The sequence below is a fragment of the Danio rerio genome, chromosome 12 (assembly GCF_052040795.2).
Source record: "Danio rerio strain M-AB ecotype USA chromosome 12, GRCz13ab, whole genome shotgun sequence".
Lineage (NCBI taxonomy): Eukaryota > Metazoa > Chordata > Actinopteri > Cypriniformes > Danionidae > Danio > Danio rerio.
The window spans coordinates 46,150,001-46,167,500 of NC_141032.1; the positions used below are offsets into that span (position 1 = coordinate 46,150,001).

At 33.7% G+C, this 17,500-nt stretch overlaps 1 protein-coding gene across 4 annotated transcripts in view; it reads right to left on the reverse strand.

The window, feature by feature from the left end:
* Positions 1 to 17,500, reverse strand: part of ptprea (protein tyrosine phosphatase receptor type Ea) — a 189,084-nt gene that overhangs the window by 73,699 nt on the left and 97,885 nt on the right. For all 4 annotated transcript variants that reach the window (XM_087276920.1, XM_087276918.1, XM_087276917.1 and 1 more), the window contains exon 2: positions 12,724 to 12,939. The gene's annotated coding sequence lies outside the window, so the exon portion shown is untranslated. The remainder of the gene's footprint in view (positions 1 to 12,723; positions 12,940 to 17,500) is intronic.

Sequence of the window (17,500 nt, forward strand, 5' to 3'; positions counted from 1 at the left end):
AATGTGAACGAACTCCTGATAAAAGTCAACGTCCGCCATTCTCTAATTCGCGTGCTGCTCTACCGACAAAAATGCTTGCAGCACACACACACAGCTTTACTGTATGATCAGCCCTGACAAAATCGCGGGGATAAAACATGCAACAAACCCCGTGGATCATGGAAACAAACACATACGAGCCTTCATGAACGGCTACTGCGTGCCTTTGGTCTGTGTCTCACAGCTTGCTTGAAACTGGCAGGTCTGCCTTCGGAGTGCACGTGCTCTCATGAATAATTAAGCAGCCGGCTCTTCTCATAGGTTAAAAAACTCCGCTATGAATAATAATGAGAAACCGACGCGTCATCATTGCACTTGCAGTACTGCGCTATGTCGCCGATTTTGATCCCGCCCCAAAAATCATTTTAAACTCGGAAGCTGAAATTAGCTGACAAAAGCTCGAAATCATCCAGTTTTCCCCACAATTAAAGCTGACAGGTGCTAACATTTTCTTAACTGATGCTCAACACACACAAATCTGTTAATATAAAAAAAAAAGTTCTCCAGGGTGTCCTGAACCTTTAAGCTTTCTCGGCCACCATACTTTATACATGCAAAACTAAAGACTAGTGGGCGTTTACTTCAGAGTCTACAATTAGCCACGCCCATTTAAACAGCGTCAAGTCTATGACAATGATACAGAAACACAAAAGAACTTTTATTTCAGAGGACTTTAAATATACAAAACTGTTAGCCAATCAGACTAGTGGGCGTTTACTTCAGAGCCTACAATAAGCCACGCCCATTCAAACAGTGTGTTCTAATGAGTGCGTCAAAAAACCTTTGAAAATAGTCTCATACTTCTAAATAAATCGTTTTTTGGTATCAACATGTCTTGGCAATGTTATACATGGACCATGGAGAATACTACAAAACAAAGAAAAAAGGCATTTAACGGCCCTTTTAAATGTTTCATGTGAGCCTGGAGCATCCAATAACCTACAGCAGGGCTATTCAACTGGCCGGCCCCCGAGGCAATTTGTTTCGACCCTCTAAAATAGTATGACCAAGACATCAAAAATAAATTTAGTTCAGTCGAAAAATGGTCGCTATAGTTATGAAGTAATGTGCGTCTGTTCAATGCAGCACAAGCTGCAGCGGCTGCGCAGAGCATGAGTGTATTATATGCCAGTGGCACGGGCAGCCGAAAACATCTGGATGTGTTTGTAGAAAAGGCCTTTTGTGTTATGCATTGATATCGTCAATAGGGATGCAACGATCTATCTATCCCTTTATTTACTTCTCTATCTATCTATCTATCTATCTATCTATCTATCTATCTATCTATCTATCTATCTATCTATCTATCTATCTATCTATCTATCTATCTATCTATCTATCTATCTATCTATCTATCTATCTATCTATCTATCTATCTATCTATCATTATTTACTTATGTATTTATTAATCTATCTATCTATCTATCTATCTATCTATCTATCTATCTATCTATCTATCTATCTATCTATCTATCTATCTATCTATCTATCTATCTATCTATCTATCTATCTATCATTATTTACTTATGTATTTATTAATCTATCTATCTATCTATCTATCTATCTATCTATCTATCTATCTATCTATCTATCTATCTATCTATCTATCTATCTATCTATCTATCTATCTATCTATCTATCTATCTATCTATCTATCTATCTATCTATCCATCCATCCATCCATCCATCCATCCACTCATTTATTTATTTATTTATTTATTTATACAAGCAATTATGTTTTATTTTTCTATATCATGGCACAAAATTCACAGAAACATTTTTAGTCTCTTTGAACCTAGCAGAATAAAAATAGTAAAAAAAAAAGTTCAATTAAACAATTATATCAATATTAATAAAAATAATTAAGTACATATGTAAATACTGCAAAAAATGACATAATAAATAATAATAAATTATTATCATTAGCAACACAAGTACTGAAATTGTCACAATCACCAGCAATCGAGGCTTTGCAGATGGCTGGAAAACACGCATCATTACCTGGACTACAATTCTGTCACCATTTGAACTACAACTCCCTTCAGGCATCACATAAACACACCTGTTCCGGTTCTCCTTTGATTACACACATACATAGCTGGGAGCTTATCGATGACTGATACCCAGGGGGAAAAATATGAAATTTAATTTTAATAAGAGGAAAAATCAAGAGAATCAAAGTATAAGACGTGGTTGACATTATGAAGTTTGTTCAGTTTTTTCACTTACTTGAATTTAAATGCATTATATTTTGAGCCCTATACATGTAAGGTGATCAGAATATTATTTTACTAAAGATAAAACTATTTAACAAATGCAAAACAACTAAATATATTGGCTATATTCACTAAAAATTACATTTTACAAAATATATTTTTTTTTAAAGGGGGTGTACTCATTTATGCTGTGCACTAATGCACATATTTTTTATATTGCCTTAATATATATATATATATATATATATATATATATATATATATATATATATATATATATATATATATATATATATATATATATATATATATATATAATTTTTTTTATAAATTATATATTTTCATATTCACATTATTAATATTTAATATTTTTAAAACAAATTATAACTCCAAAATAAAAAAAATATTCTTAATATAACCCCTAAATATATATTTTTACTTACTTATTTACATAATTATTAACATATTATAACTGCTGCCACAGACTCAGCCTCAGCTTCAGCTTTTATCATGGCATGACGCAGCGGGTTCAGCTCATTCTCACTCCTTTACATCTCCTCTGAGGGTTTCCAGATGCCTGTCCCTCCACCTGACAGACTGTCTGTGTGGCAGCAGACCGCCTGTGCCATGCTGTTGATTAAGGTTGCATAAGGCTATTTCTCGCTCCGTTTGCCCTGTGAGAAAAAAAACTATAACAATCTGCGCTGTGTGGGATTTACACTGAGTACTATTGTCCTGATAACTCACACACACACAAACACACACAATCTTGCTCTCATAACAAGAGGCCACTGATCTGAGCCCCTTCAGCCTGAGTGTTTGTATCTTTCCTCCCTGCAGGACAGGTCACATGACTGGTGACATCACAGATTAAGAGCATGGCCACTCTGACCAATTAACACCAATACATATATTGTATATAAAATACATTTGAAATAATAATAATATAGAAAATTAAATTAGATGAAAAGCTTATTGAAGAAAAAGTACAATTTAAGCTCCAAAACATTTTTTACATTAAATTAAATTTTATTTACAGCCATATCACCCTGCAGCCCAAGACCGGTTACTCACTGAAGCTAAGCAGGGTCAGTACCTGTATGGGAGACCATATAGGAAAGGTAGGTAGCTGTTGGAAGTGGTGTTAGAGATGCCAGCAGGGGCGCTAAACCTGTGGTCTGTGTGAGTCCTAATGCCCCAGTAAAGGGCATTAGGACTTACAGTGAAGGGGACCCTATACTGACATTTGGTCATTTCAGATGAGGTGTTAAACGGAGGTCCTGACTCTCTGTGGTCGTTGAAAATCCCATGAAACTTCTGGTAAAGAGTAGGGGTGTAACCCCAGTGTCCTGGTCAGAGTCCCTCAATCCCTTAAAGGGCCATGACACCCCCCACTTTTGGTTAAAGTCTACTTCAGAATTTTTTCAAAAGATACATGATTAATGGGCGTGGAGCTCCGCGAGCATCGGGCAGGAGTGGGCGTAGCCAGCAGGGGAGAACTTAAGCGAACAACTGTTGTTGTCAGTTAGCTCACAAAATGAGACAAACCGTGAGAGGAGACGCATGAGTTTATAGTTCACAAAGTTAAAAGGCAAAGAAATGAACAGTAATTTAATGCCCCGCTACATTTGTTATATGTTCTAGCAGCACACGCAGCTTTGCTGTATGATCGGCCCTGACAAGATCGCGGGGGAAAACATGCAACAAACCCCGTGGATCATGGAAACAAACGCATATGAGGCTTCATGAACTGTCGGTCTGTGTCTCACAGCGCGGGCTTGACTCTGGCAGGTCTGATGAATAATTAAACAGCCGGCTCTTCTCATAGGATAAGAAAACTCCGCTATGAATAATAATGAGAAACCGACGCGTCATCATTGCACTTGCAGTACTGCTCTACGTTGCCGTTTTTTTTTTTTTTTATGCCTGTAAAGCAAGTATTTGCAGAGATTCAGTGTGTTTGTTGACCACAAAACTGTCGTAAAAGTACATGTCTGGTCTGAGCTTCTCCCCCAGAGAATCATCAGTCTATAGTGATTAATGATTGGCTCCTGTACTAGTAGGCGGGGCTTCATTCACAATTTTATCGTTACACTTTTCCGCATTCAAAATGATACACATCTTGTGTATTCTATAGTCTTTGATGATAGTGTGTCGAATGGCTAAAAATGAGGTTGGTGTCGTGATTTAGTTCCTTTTTAGTTCCTGATTATGTTTGATTTGAATGTTTAGAAACAAACCCTAATTAATTTCATTGGTGATACCTGATATGTGATGTAATCGTAAGCTTAGCAAACAATTTTGGAGAATTTAATGTTTCCCCATTCAGACATAATGCCAGAGAGGTGTTTCAAAGATGGCCGTCGAGTGAAATGACTTAAAGGCAATCCAGCTCTCCATATACAGTAAGCCCCGCCCTACCCATGACTGATTAATTTAAAAGAATGTAAATCTGTGCAGAGTACAGGGCAAACACACACACAGAGAAGTAAACCGAAATACATTTTGACACACTCCATTAAATCAGACGTCCCATTGTGAGTGTGTGCACAGGTCTGTGTGTGTGCTGGTGTTTTATTAATGAGACATGAAATCCATGCAGGGAAGCAGAGGAGAGCAATCCTAGCTTTGATTGGCCGCGAGTCGAGACGGAGCAGGAAATGAAGAGACTTAAACGATCATCGAGAGAAATGAGAGACGTCTCTATAATGAAAATCAGAAAGCACAGCCTTATCTGTCTCATGGAATCAAGTTAAAAACGCATATAACTTCTTTTTTTATTTGAGTTTGTATATAAAAGTGAATGAGGATGAACAATTAAGCTCTGCAAACGATAGAAAAAAAAGCACCATAGATGTACAACTCCTAACTCTGAAGAAAATGGGACGTAATGCATTAAAATCTTAATTTAAAAATCTTAAGTTAATTTACCAAATAACACAGAAAAGTTTCTCGATGTTTTTAGTTTTTAAATAAGTGAAGCTTCACAAACTAATTTTGAGAGGAGGACGTGATATGATTGAGCACGGCTGGCTTCTCGTCTGTAATCAGTAATAACCCAATCAGAGTGATCCAAACTTACTAAAAAAAATGATCGTTTTGTCCCTACTGCTCTAACTTCGTTTTGGAAGAATCCCCTTTCCACCCCATCTCCTCCTTTTCCTCCCTTTTCTAAGGGGGAGCTCTCGAGATCTACCTGATCTCAGATCCCCTTATGCTTATTGACCGGACAGAAGTCTTGAGCTCAAGTATCTCAGGGCTCAGGGTTCTCTCCCGGGGACAGCATGCCAAACCAGCTATAAATGCTAAGCATATCTAAGTGGAAACTCTTAAAATTATATTCTGTAAATATATTGTTTTTTTAAATATTTCACAAATGATGTTTAAAAGAGCAAATAAATGTTCACAGTGTGTCTGATAATATTTTTTCTGTTGGAGAAAGTCTTATTTGTTTTATTTCGGCTAAAATAAAAGCAGTTTTAAATTTTTTAAAAACCATTTTAAGGTCAATATTTTAGGCCCCTTTAGGCAATATATTTTTTCGATAGTCTACAGAACAAACCATCGTTATACAATAACTTGCCTAATTACCCTAACCTGCCTAGTTAACCTGATTAACCTAGTTAAGCCTTTAAATGTCTCTTTAAGCTGAATATAAGTGTCTTGAAAAATATCTAGTCAAATATTATTTACTGTCATCATGGCAAAGAGAAAATAAATCAGTTATTAGAAATGAGTTATTAAAACTACTGTTTAGAAATGTGTTGAAAAATTTACAAATAAATAAATTATATATATATATATATATATATATATATATATATATATATATATATATATATATATATATATATATATATATATATATATATATATATATTCTGGGAGCTAGGGAAAAATGTAAAATAATGGCTGTTAAATTACAGAAATTTATCTTAAAATAACAAACATGAAATTACAGAAATTTCCTTAAAATTGAATTTTTGGTAAATTTCTGTAATTCAACCTCTGCTATTTTACAGTAAATTTCTGTAATTCAACCTCTGCTATTTTACAGTAAATTTCTGTAATTCAACCTCTGCTATTTTACAGTAAATTTCTGTAATTCAACCTCTGCTATTTTACAGTAAATTTCTGTAATTCAACCTCTGCTATTTTACAGTAAATTTCTGTAATTCAACCTCTGCTATTTTACAGTAAATTTCTGTAATTTAACGGCCGTTTTTTTTTTACAGAGTTTTTTTTTTTTTTTGGCACCCCAGCTGCCGGAAATAATCCCCAAAATTACCTTAATAATAAAAGGTTATATTGTGTACATTCTGGCCAAATCTAACTCAGAATCTTATAATTATTAATCAATATTTGTATATATTGTTTCATATATGTATGATGTATAGTTTTTTTTTTTTTACCCAATTTAAGATGTTTGACAATGTTAGGATAAACATGTTGCATTTTGGCCTGGTTTTTGACTTATTTATGAACTATTTATGGATGTAAAGTTAAATAAAAAATATGCTGGATTTGAAAATATGGTGTTCCTGGCCTTCACTGAGCTCAAGTAATAGTTTCATGTACAAGAATTGTGAATGAAATTGACTGTTGATGTCTTAAATAATAACGTCAAATAACCAACATTTTTCAAAATGGATATATCTCGTTTTGCAACAAAACTCTTTATATATATATATATATATATCTATATCTATACCTATCTATACCTATCTATCTATCTATCTATCTATCTATCTATCTATCTATCTATCTATCTATCTATCTATCTATCTATCTATCTATCTATCTATCTATCTATCTATATATATATATATATATATATATATATATACACACACATACATACACACACACATATATATATATATATATATATATATATATATATATATATATATATATATATACATACACATTTATACACACACACACACACACACACACACATGTATGTATATATATATATATATATATATATATATATATATATATATATATATATATATATATATATATATATATATATATATATATATATATATATATATATATATATATATATATATATATATATATATATATATATATATATAAAACAATCAAAGAAAAAAATCTAAACGTAACCACTGTATACAAGTGTCCACTTACAAAAAATCTGTTCACGGCTCTGCCACAGCACGCTCGCTCGCCAGGTAACCTGACTCTGTGCTGGAGTCTGGCGTCCCTCGCCTCGTATTGGCACTCTGGGTTCAATACGTCACATTTTGGTGTCAGAAGTGGGATCAAGGGCAGAAAGAAAACTTGTTATCTGTGACTATGCAACGCATTACCTTTAAAAAGCTACCTTATATGCCTGCAAAACACTTGTTTCATAACACACCATCAAACTGAATTTTCAGGTGTATTTCAGTCAATTTTGGTCCTCATTCAGCTATGATATTTATGCGAGTACATGAATTTTCCTTCTTAATAATGCAGGGACAGACGAGAGCAGCAGGGCTCTTGTAAATGTCACAGGGAATGAATGAATGAAGGCCAATCAGAAGAACAATCTGCTCCAGCCTGAGAGATGAACAACACTTCGGTCCATCCGCTTGGCATTTACAGCGGACACACAGGCCACATAAACACAGCTTAACGAGCATTTGTTACTCTGTTTATATGAGAGTTCATGAATGTGTGTCTGATTCACTGGGATTTTGCTGACAATATCAAAATCAAGCAATGTCGTAAACATCGCAATAATTATAATGCGCTTTTATTTGCCCAATTAATTGTTTTGTAGCAAAAACATTAAATGAGTGTGAAGTGAATCAGTTATATTTGGCTAAACTTTAATGTATAAATCACGCTATTAACAAACCATTAACTAAGACTTTTAGCTCAATAAACAACTAATTAGCTGCTTCTTAATAATTAGTTTGGTAATTTATGTAATGTGTAAGATTATGGACATAAAATAAGATCATAATTCAAGTGCTATCAAGTGCGAATAAACAGTTAAAATCTTAATTACAAGAATGTAATAAGCCATGAGTAAACTAAAAGTTAAACTTAAGTGTTACCAATTTTTTGTGCATTATTTGTCATGATAGTTGATGCAAGACGGGCTGGTCTGAGTATTTCAGAAACTCTTGATCTACTAGGATTTTCATGCACAACCATCTCTAGGGTTTACAGAGAATGGTCAGAAACAAATATCCAGTGAGCAGCAGTTCTGTGGGCGCAAATGCCTTGTTGATGCCAGAGGTCAGAGGAGAATGGCCAGACTGGTTCCAGCAGATAGAAAGGCAACAGTCACTCAAATAAGCACTCGTTACAACCGAGGTATGCAGAAGAGTATCTCTGAACGCACAACACATCAAACATTGAGGAAGATGGGCTACAGCAGCAGAAGACCACACTGGGTGCCACTACTGTCAGCTAAGAGCAGGAAACTGAAGCTACATTTCACACAGGCTCACCAAAACTGGACAATATGAAATTGGAAAAACATTGCCTGGACTAATGAGGCTTGATTTCTGCTGCAACATCCGGATGGTAGGGTCAGAATTTGGCGTCAACAACATGAAAGCATAGATCCATCCTGGGTTGTATAAATGGTTCAGGCTGGTGGTGGTGGTGTAATGGTGTGGAGGATATTTTCTTGGCACACTTTGGGCCCATTAGTACCAATTGAGCATCATGTCAACACCACAGCCTACCTGAGTGTTGTTGCTGACCATGTTCATCCCTTTATGACCACAGTGTACTCATCTTCTGATGGCTACTTCCAGCAGGATAACACACCATGTCATAAAGCACAAATCATCTCAGACTGATAAACCCCGGATTAATAAAGGGACTAAGCCAACAAGAAAATTAATGAATGAATGATATATACGAATAGAAGATCGTTATAAGAGGAATAATAATAAATAATTTATATTTTTACAACAAACAAACACAAAAACTTCTTTCAAGAACATTAAAAAAAAAAAATTCCAATGGCACTGTAGAAATATCAACAAAAAATATACAAAGAAAAAAAAAATCTGAAATCCTATGTGTGTGCGTGCATGTGTGTGTGTGAGACTGTATGAATCTTATCCAAAGGTTAAGAAGTGTGTGTCAGACTTGGGCAGGAAAACTGGCTACACAAGAAAGGAAATAACCTGCAGTCGGCAGATGGAGGACAGCATGTGTGCTCACACACACACACACACACACACACACACACACACACACACACACACACACACACACACACACACACACACACACACACACACACACACACACACACATTGCACACACATACACTCTCAAACACTCACAAACACACACACACACATCCTTCAACAAGTCCTGGACGCAACACAGACATACTCTCTCACACACACTGACTTCAACCCACACTTGCACACTCACTCACGTACACACAGACATACAAACACACATGCAAGCATACTCGTTACACATATACACTCTCTCAAACTCACTCATTGCACAAACAAACTCTCTCACACACTTAATCACTCACAAACTCACCAGCACACACTGATGCGCTCACACAAAAACGCACAGACATATACAGTATGTGAACACACTTCTGCTGCAGTGTGTCCATGTCTTCCAGCCTCTGCGGAGTGTTGGAAACAGCACTGATAAGGAGAACAGCATTTCAAGTGAAGCAGAACAAAAAAAAAGAAGAACAACGAGAACACAAGACGAACAAGAAAAACCCTGAGAATAATCCTGCAGACGCGGAGAGGATCTGAGAGCGAGACGCTGCTGAACATGCAGCTTTTAGAGCCGCACAGAATATGATGAACAATCAAGAACTGTGTGAAAAATGAAACGAACATTAACCCGACAGGTCAGATGCTCCACGCTCAAATAGTCTGAGTGAAATTAGATTTTAAAAAACATTCATTATAGTGTGTTTGTGTGGCTGCGTAATATTAGATAATATCATTTATAATGTCTGAAAATGAGCATTTATAGACTTGCTTTTTCAGGGGGAAAATGATTACAAAATAGACTTATAATAGAGATTTTGTTTTCTCCTGAATGACAAATATTGCCTTAAAGGGACAGTTCACCCAAAAACACACAATTCTATCATCATTTTCTCATTCTCCACTTTTTCTTAACCGGTTTGAGTTTCTAAAAAGTCTAACAAGCACAAACTGTAGGAAATCACAACCACAGGAATTTACAGAAAAAAGTCTTACAGTAGCCAAAACTGCCTTGACAAACTACAGGTTTATCTGTTATAGGTAAAAATAAATAAACAAATAAATACATAAATAAATAATTAAATAAATATATAAATAATAAATAAATAAATAAATAAATAAGCACATAAATATATAATGATATAAATTATTAAATAAATTAATAAATAAATAAATAATGAAAAAATACACAAATAAGTAAATAAATAAATACTTTAATAAATACATAAATAAATAAATAAATAAATAAATAAATAAATACAAGCATAAATAAAAAAACAAGTAAATAAGTAAATATATTAATAAATAAAGACATAAATAAATAACTAAATAAATATATAAATACATACATAAATATATAATGATATGCTGCCTTAACAAACTAAAAAAGGTTTATCTCTTCTAGGTAAAAATAAATAAATAAATAAATAAATATATACATAAATAAAGAAAACAAATAAATAAATAGATAAACACATAAATATATAATGATGTAAATTATTAAATAAATAAATACATACATAAATAAATATATAATTTAATAAATACATGAATAAATAAATAAATAAATAAATAAATAATTATGTAATGATATGAATAAATAAATAAATAAATAAATACAAGCATAAATAAAGAATTTAAAAATAATGAAATAAAATAATGAAATATATATATATATATATATAAATAAATAGATAAATAGAAATTCAGTTTCTCTAACCCCGCCTTCCTGATAATTCACTCAACTTTCATTGATCAGAATAAGAAAATCTGTCACAATTGGTTGAAATCAAAAGCTCATTACCATATACACACTACCTAAAAAAAAAACTTGTCGTCGATCCCAGTTGTAAGTAAAATAGCAAAAGGTAGATTTTTCTGATGAATCATCCTATACCAGAGGAGAGGGCAAATTTTTCAGCAGGATAGCGCTCCTTCTCACACTTTAGCCTCCACATCAAAGTTCCTGAAAGCAAGGGAAGTCAAGATTGGCCAGCCCAGTCACCAGACATAAACATTGTTGAGCATGTCTATGTAAGATGAAGGAGGAGGCATTTAAGGAGAATCCAAAGAATCTTGATGATATCTGGGAGTCCTGCAAGGAACGCTTTCTTTGCCATTCCAGATGACTTTAATAAGTTATTGGCGTCATTGCAGAGATGTATAGTTGAAAGCAGACATTTACATACACTCTAAAAAAAGCACCATAACTATTTTTTTTTAAATGTCTGATGGTAAATCATACTAAACATTAACTTTTTTAGATCCATTAGGATTACCTAAAGGATTTACATTTGCTAAATGCCAGAATATTGAGAGAATTTATTTATTTATTTATGTATTTATTTATTTATTTATTTATTTGTTTATATATTAATTTCTAGACAGTCAAAAGTTTACACAAACTCTATAACTTTGGACAAATGTTTTGGGTTTTGTGTTTACCTCATAGTTAAAGTTGTTGCACGTCCGCCGGTTCCTGCCTCAAAATGAGCGAGTTTGAATCGTTCATAAAAAACAAAACACCAGCGAAAAAGCTCGACTTAGAGGAACATTAACACCTCACTGCCAACTAGCGTTTCGGAAGTGTTAATGCAGACCAACAGAGACAGCACGCAGAAGTATAACTTGCACAGCTACGCGTGTTGCATGCGCCATGGGTTACGTCGGTCCCTTGACGCAGAAGTATAAACCAGGCTTAACCCGCCAAAGGTATAATCTACCTGCATTTGGCGGGTGTTAATGTAAAGCCCTGCATGTATGTATGCAATTACTGCCATATCAGCAACTTATTGCTGCTCCATGGTCAAAATCAATATCAATAAAAAACATTACATGATAAGAACGATACACAAACAAACATATAAACATGAATAAATAAATAATTAAATACAATTCACAAAAACTGTATATTCAAATTTTTCAATTCAACATTTGATAAATAACTTAAAATATATCCTGGTGACAGCTTTTTTAAAACATATATCAGTGTGTTTTCATCATAAAAACGGGTCTAATGGGACTTATATTATATTCTTATATTATATTATATACTTATATTCAATTAAAATATGTTTTCAAAGAGCAACACTTCACATAAAAAGGTGATAATTGTTATAAGTGTGAGAGGTTGGAAAATGTTGAATTAAGCCATTTCATATTTGATTTTGGTGCAAAAGGCTAACCTTGGTAATGAAGGGAAAAACATTATGTAAGGGAATATTTTGACCTACCGTGAGCGCTGATGTTTCAGTGTATGATTTGGAGGCCCATTGTTGCCGGAGAGTAGGAGGAATCCAACCGTCACATCTCTTCTTCAGTCTGAGAACTGTCACACTCCTTGTTCTCTCTATTTGTGTGTGTGTCTGTCTATCTACCTAATCCACAGATCCGCAGAAAGAACAGATGCATCAGGAATCCAGGAGCTCAAAGCAGCATCCCTGATATACCTGCAGAGGAAACAAGAGAGACTGAGATCAGATGTTTGCTCAGGTAATTATGCAAGTAGGCCGTTATCACAAATTGAACCATGTCGAGGCGATAAGGGCCCTGACATGAAGCTTCAGCTATAAAATAAATAAATAAATGCACGGACAAATAAGTGCATGATTAAATGTGGAAACAAATGCATAAACCAATGCATAATTGAATAAAAGCATATGTGCATTAATAAATGCTTTATTGATGCATAAATGCATGAACTGACCTATACACAAAGAAGAAATGCAAACATGAGTGAATAGATGAATAAATAGATTGATGCACAAATAAATGCTGGGTTAAATAAAAACAAATCTAAATGCATAAACGTGCCTAAATAAATGCATAAAGCAATGCATAAAACAAAGGAAATGAATGAATGAATGAATTGAAGTTTTAATTATCTTAATATGTTTAAATTGTTCACAATTTATCTGAGAAGCCTGAACGTAGCACAGTTATCAAGAAAATGATTGGTTGATATGGATAATACAGTTTACAATTATTACATACAAATACATACAAATTCATGAATGAATGAATGAATGAAGGAATGAATGAATGGATGAATGAACAAACTAATGAATGAATGTTGGAATGAATTAATAAATTAACATTAATAAATTAATGAATAAATGCACAAATGAATAAATGCATGAGAGAATGAATGAATGTTGGAATGAATGAATTAACATAAAAAATTAATGAATGAATGCACAAATGAATAAATGAATGATTGAATAAATACATGAATGAATGAATGAATGAATGTTGTAATGAATCAATGAATGCAAGTATGAATGAATGAATAAATGAATGTTGAAATGAATAAATGCTTACATGAATGGATGGATGAATGAATGGATGAATGAATGAATGAACACATGAATGAATTAATGAATGCACAAATGAATAATTGCATGAATGAATACATGACAGTTGGAATGAATTATTGTTGGAATAAAATAATTATCAAATGAATGTATAAATGCATGAATGAATGAACAATAATGCATTAACGAATGAATGCACAAATGAATGAAGGCATGAGTGAATGCATGCATGAAAGAATGTTGGAATGAATAAATGCATGAATAAATGAATAATTAAATGAATGAATGAAATGCACAAATGAATGAACACATGAATGAATTAATGAATGAATGCACAAATGAATAAATGCATGAATGAATAAATGTTGGAATGAATGAATAAATGCATGACTGAATGAATGAATAAATGAATTCATGAATAAATGCACGAGTGAATGCACAAATGAATGAATGTTGGAATGAATTAATGAATTGATTAATTAATTAATGAATGTTGGAATAAATTAATAAATGCATGATTGCATGAATGAATGAATGAATGAATGAATGAATGAACGAATGAACGAATGAATGAACACCAATGAATTAATGAATTAATGCACAAATGAATGAGTGAATGAATGCTGGAATGAATAAATGAATGTGTGAATGAATGAATGAACATCTTTATGTAAAAGCAAATGAACAGCACATTTACATTCTTCTCATGAACTGCCCCATTAATGACTCCCTCAAATTGTCTCCTGTTAAACAGCCAATCAGCTTCTCGACTCATTGCTATGCAGCTCAGACTGCTGCTGTTTCATTTGGGAGAGAATATATTTACCATCTCCACCCCTCCGGCCTTTAATTCAATCCAGCCATCAGACTCAATGATGTCTTTAAAATGCAACCAGCTCTTAGTATCTGAACACAGAGATGACTTCAGTGTGCAGAATAATCTGATCGAATATAAGACGACATACAGGAAGATCCAGAGCAGAGGGAGGAAGATTTAAGAGGAGGAACAGACAGCGCAGATAAAGCACAATTTATACCAGTGGCGTAGATTTAGGGTGGACGGAGGGGACACATCCCCATCAATATCCAACGATCATTGAAATGTTGGCATCAATAATTTAATCCACTTTTTTTTTAAAATAGCAATAGCACTGTCAACATCAACCTAGACACGCAGAAAGGGTTCAATTCAGTGGTTCAATTACGTTCTCTACTTTATACACCTGGAAAAAAAACACTTGTGCATTTTTAAGCTGTTGCTATGGGGGTCATCAAGCCTAGCAACCAGACTAAATAAGTTAAACATACAGGTCACGTTTTGTCACTTGTTTTCACGTTTTTTTTTTTTTTAATTAATTTATTTTTATCAAACTCCTAAAGTCACTATGAAACTTTATTCATTCATTCATTCATTTTCTTGTCGGCTTAGTCCCTTTATTAATCCGGGGTCGCCACAGCGGAATGAACCGCCAACTTATCCAGCAAGTTTTTACGCAGCAAATGCCCTTACAGCCGCAACCCATCTCTGGGAAACTATGAAACTTCACTTTACAAAATATTTTTTCTGCATTTCAGCACACACACACACACACACACACACACACAAAGATGTGCACACAAAGACACAGACACACACAAACACATTTAAGCAAATATAAATTTTGTTTTGTATTGATATATAATATATATATATATATATATATATATATATATATATATATATATATATATATATATATATATATATAATTTATTATTATGCATTCATTCATCAGTCCCTTTATTTATCAGGGTTTACCACAGCGGAATGCACCGCCAACTTATCCAGCACGTGTTTTACACAGCAGATTCCCTTCCAGCCGCAACCCATCACTGGGAAACATCCATACACACGCCTTCACAAACACACATATACACTACAGCCAATTAAGTTCATCCATTTCACCCAGAGCGCATGTGTTTGGACTGTGGGGGAAACCGGAGCACCGGAGAAAACCCACACCAACACGGGGAGAACATGCAAACTCCACACAGAAATGCCAGCTGACCCAGCTGGGACTCAAACCAGTGACCTTCTTGCTGTGAGGTGACAGTGCTAACCACTGAGCCACGGTGAACTATACAAAATCCATGACCTTAACTTGAATTCTGCATAACAGATGAAAGCTATATTAATAAATAAATCTGCATCAATTGCATTGTTGATTAGGTTATCGTGTGAGAAAGGTGATTTCTCGTTCCTCATTCAACTTAAAATTGCAAATGGTAATAGAGAGGAACTGAATGCAAATACTTCAGCAACAAGAGAAGCTGCATTTCTGCTTTTCACTTCAGAGGGAAATTCATGAAATCCAAACTCACATGTGGACAAGAACAACGTCTATAGCAAGCTTAAAATAATACATAACAAATATCATTTACTAATAATAACAAAATATAACAATAGAGAATTAGGGGCAGCATGGTGGCACAGTGGGTAACACAATCAAATCACAGAAAGAAGGTCGATGGTTCAAGCCCCGGCTAGGTCAGTTAGCATTTCTGTGTGGAGTTTGCATGTACTCCCTGTGCTCACGTTGGTTTCCTCTGAGTGCTCCGGTTTACCACACAGTCCAAAAACATGCGCTATAGGTCAGTTGAGTAAACTAAATTGTCTATAGCAGTGGTTCTCAAACTTTTTTCATCAAGTACCACCTCAGAAAAAAATTGTCTCTTCAAGTACCACCATTAAAATGAGCAGCACTGAAATACAGTAGCGTAGTTGGCACAGTTAAGCAGCTACAACTCTGCACAGTTAAAAAACGTGGCAGATTACCTCAGAAATATAGGCTATATGTCATATATTACATATTATATGCATAATTTTTGATACATTTTGAAATGTGTTTAGCATGTACCATGACATATTTCATTTCTCCGCGTACCACTACAAGGAAGCCTGCGTACCACTAGTGGTACACGTACCACAGTTTGAGAACCACTGGTCTATAGTGTATGTGTGTGAATGTAAAAGTGTCTGGGTGTTTCCCGGTGTTGGGTTGCAGCTGGAAGGGCATCTGCTGCGTAAAACATATGCTGGATAAGTTAGTGGTTCATTCCACTGTGGCGACTGCTGATTAATAAGGGGACTAAGCCAAAAAGAAAATGAATGAATATAATTTTTTTTTTCAAAATGAGATGCTGTTTTCCAGAAAACAAAATAAAAAACAGAGAGAATTAATTTCTTCCTTTCAAAATGAGATGTTGTTTTAAAAAATAAAAAATAAAAAACAATAAAATAAAACAATGGAGAATTAATTTATAGGTCAAAATAAGATTATTTTCCAAGAAATAAAATAAAAACTAAATAAAATTAAACAAAAAATTAAAACAATAGAGAATTAATTTATTTTTTTCAAACTGAGAAGCTGTTTTCAATAAACCAAGCTAAAATAAAATGAAAATAGAGGATTTTTAAAATGCAATGCTGTTTTTCAGACTATAAAAACAGTTTGAGTAGCATTAACATGCTGTAAATACTAAAAATGATAAATAAATAAATAAATAAAATATTCTTTAAAACGTCCATAAGATGTAGCAAGACTTTAAAAGAACACACCAATATCCAAACTGAAAATATGTGCAATCATCATCATTATTATTATTATTATTATTATTATATAATTATTATTATTATTATTACTATTATTATAATTAT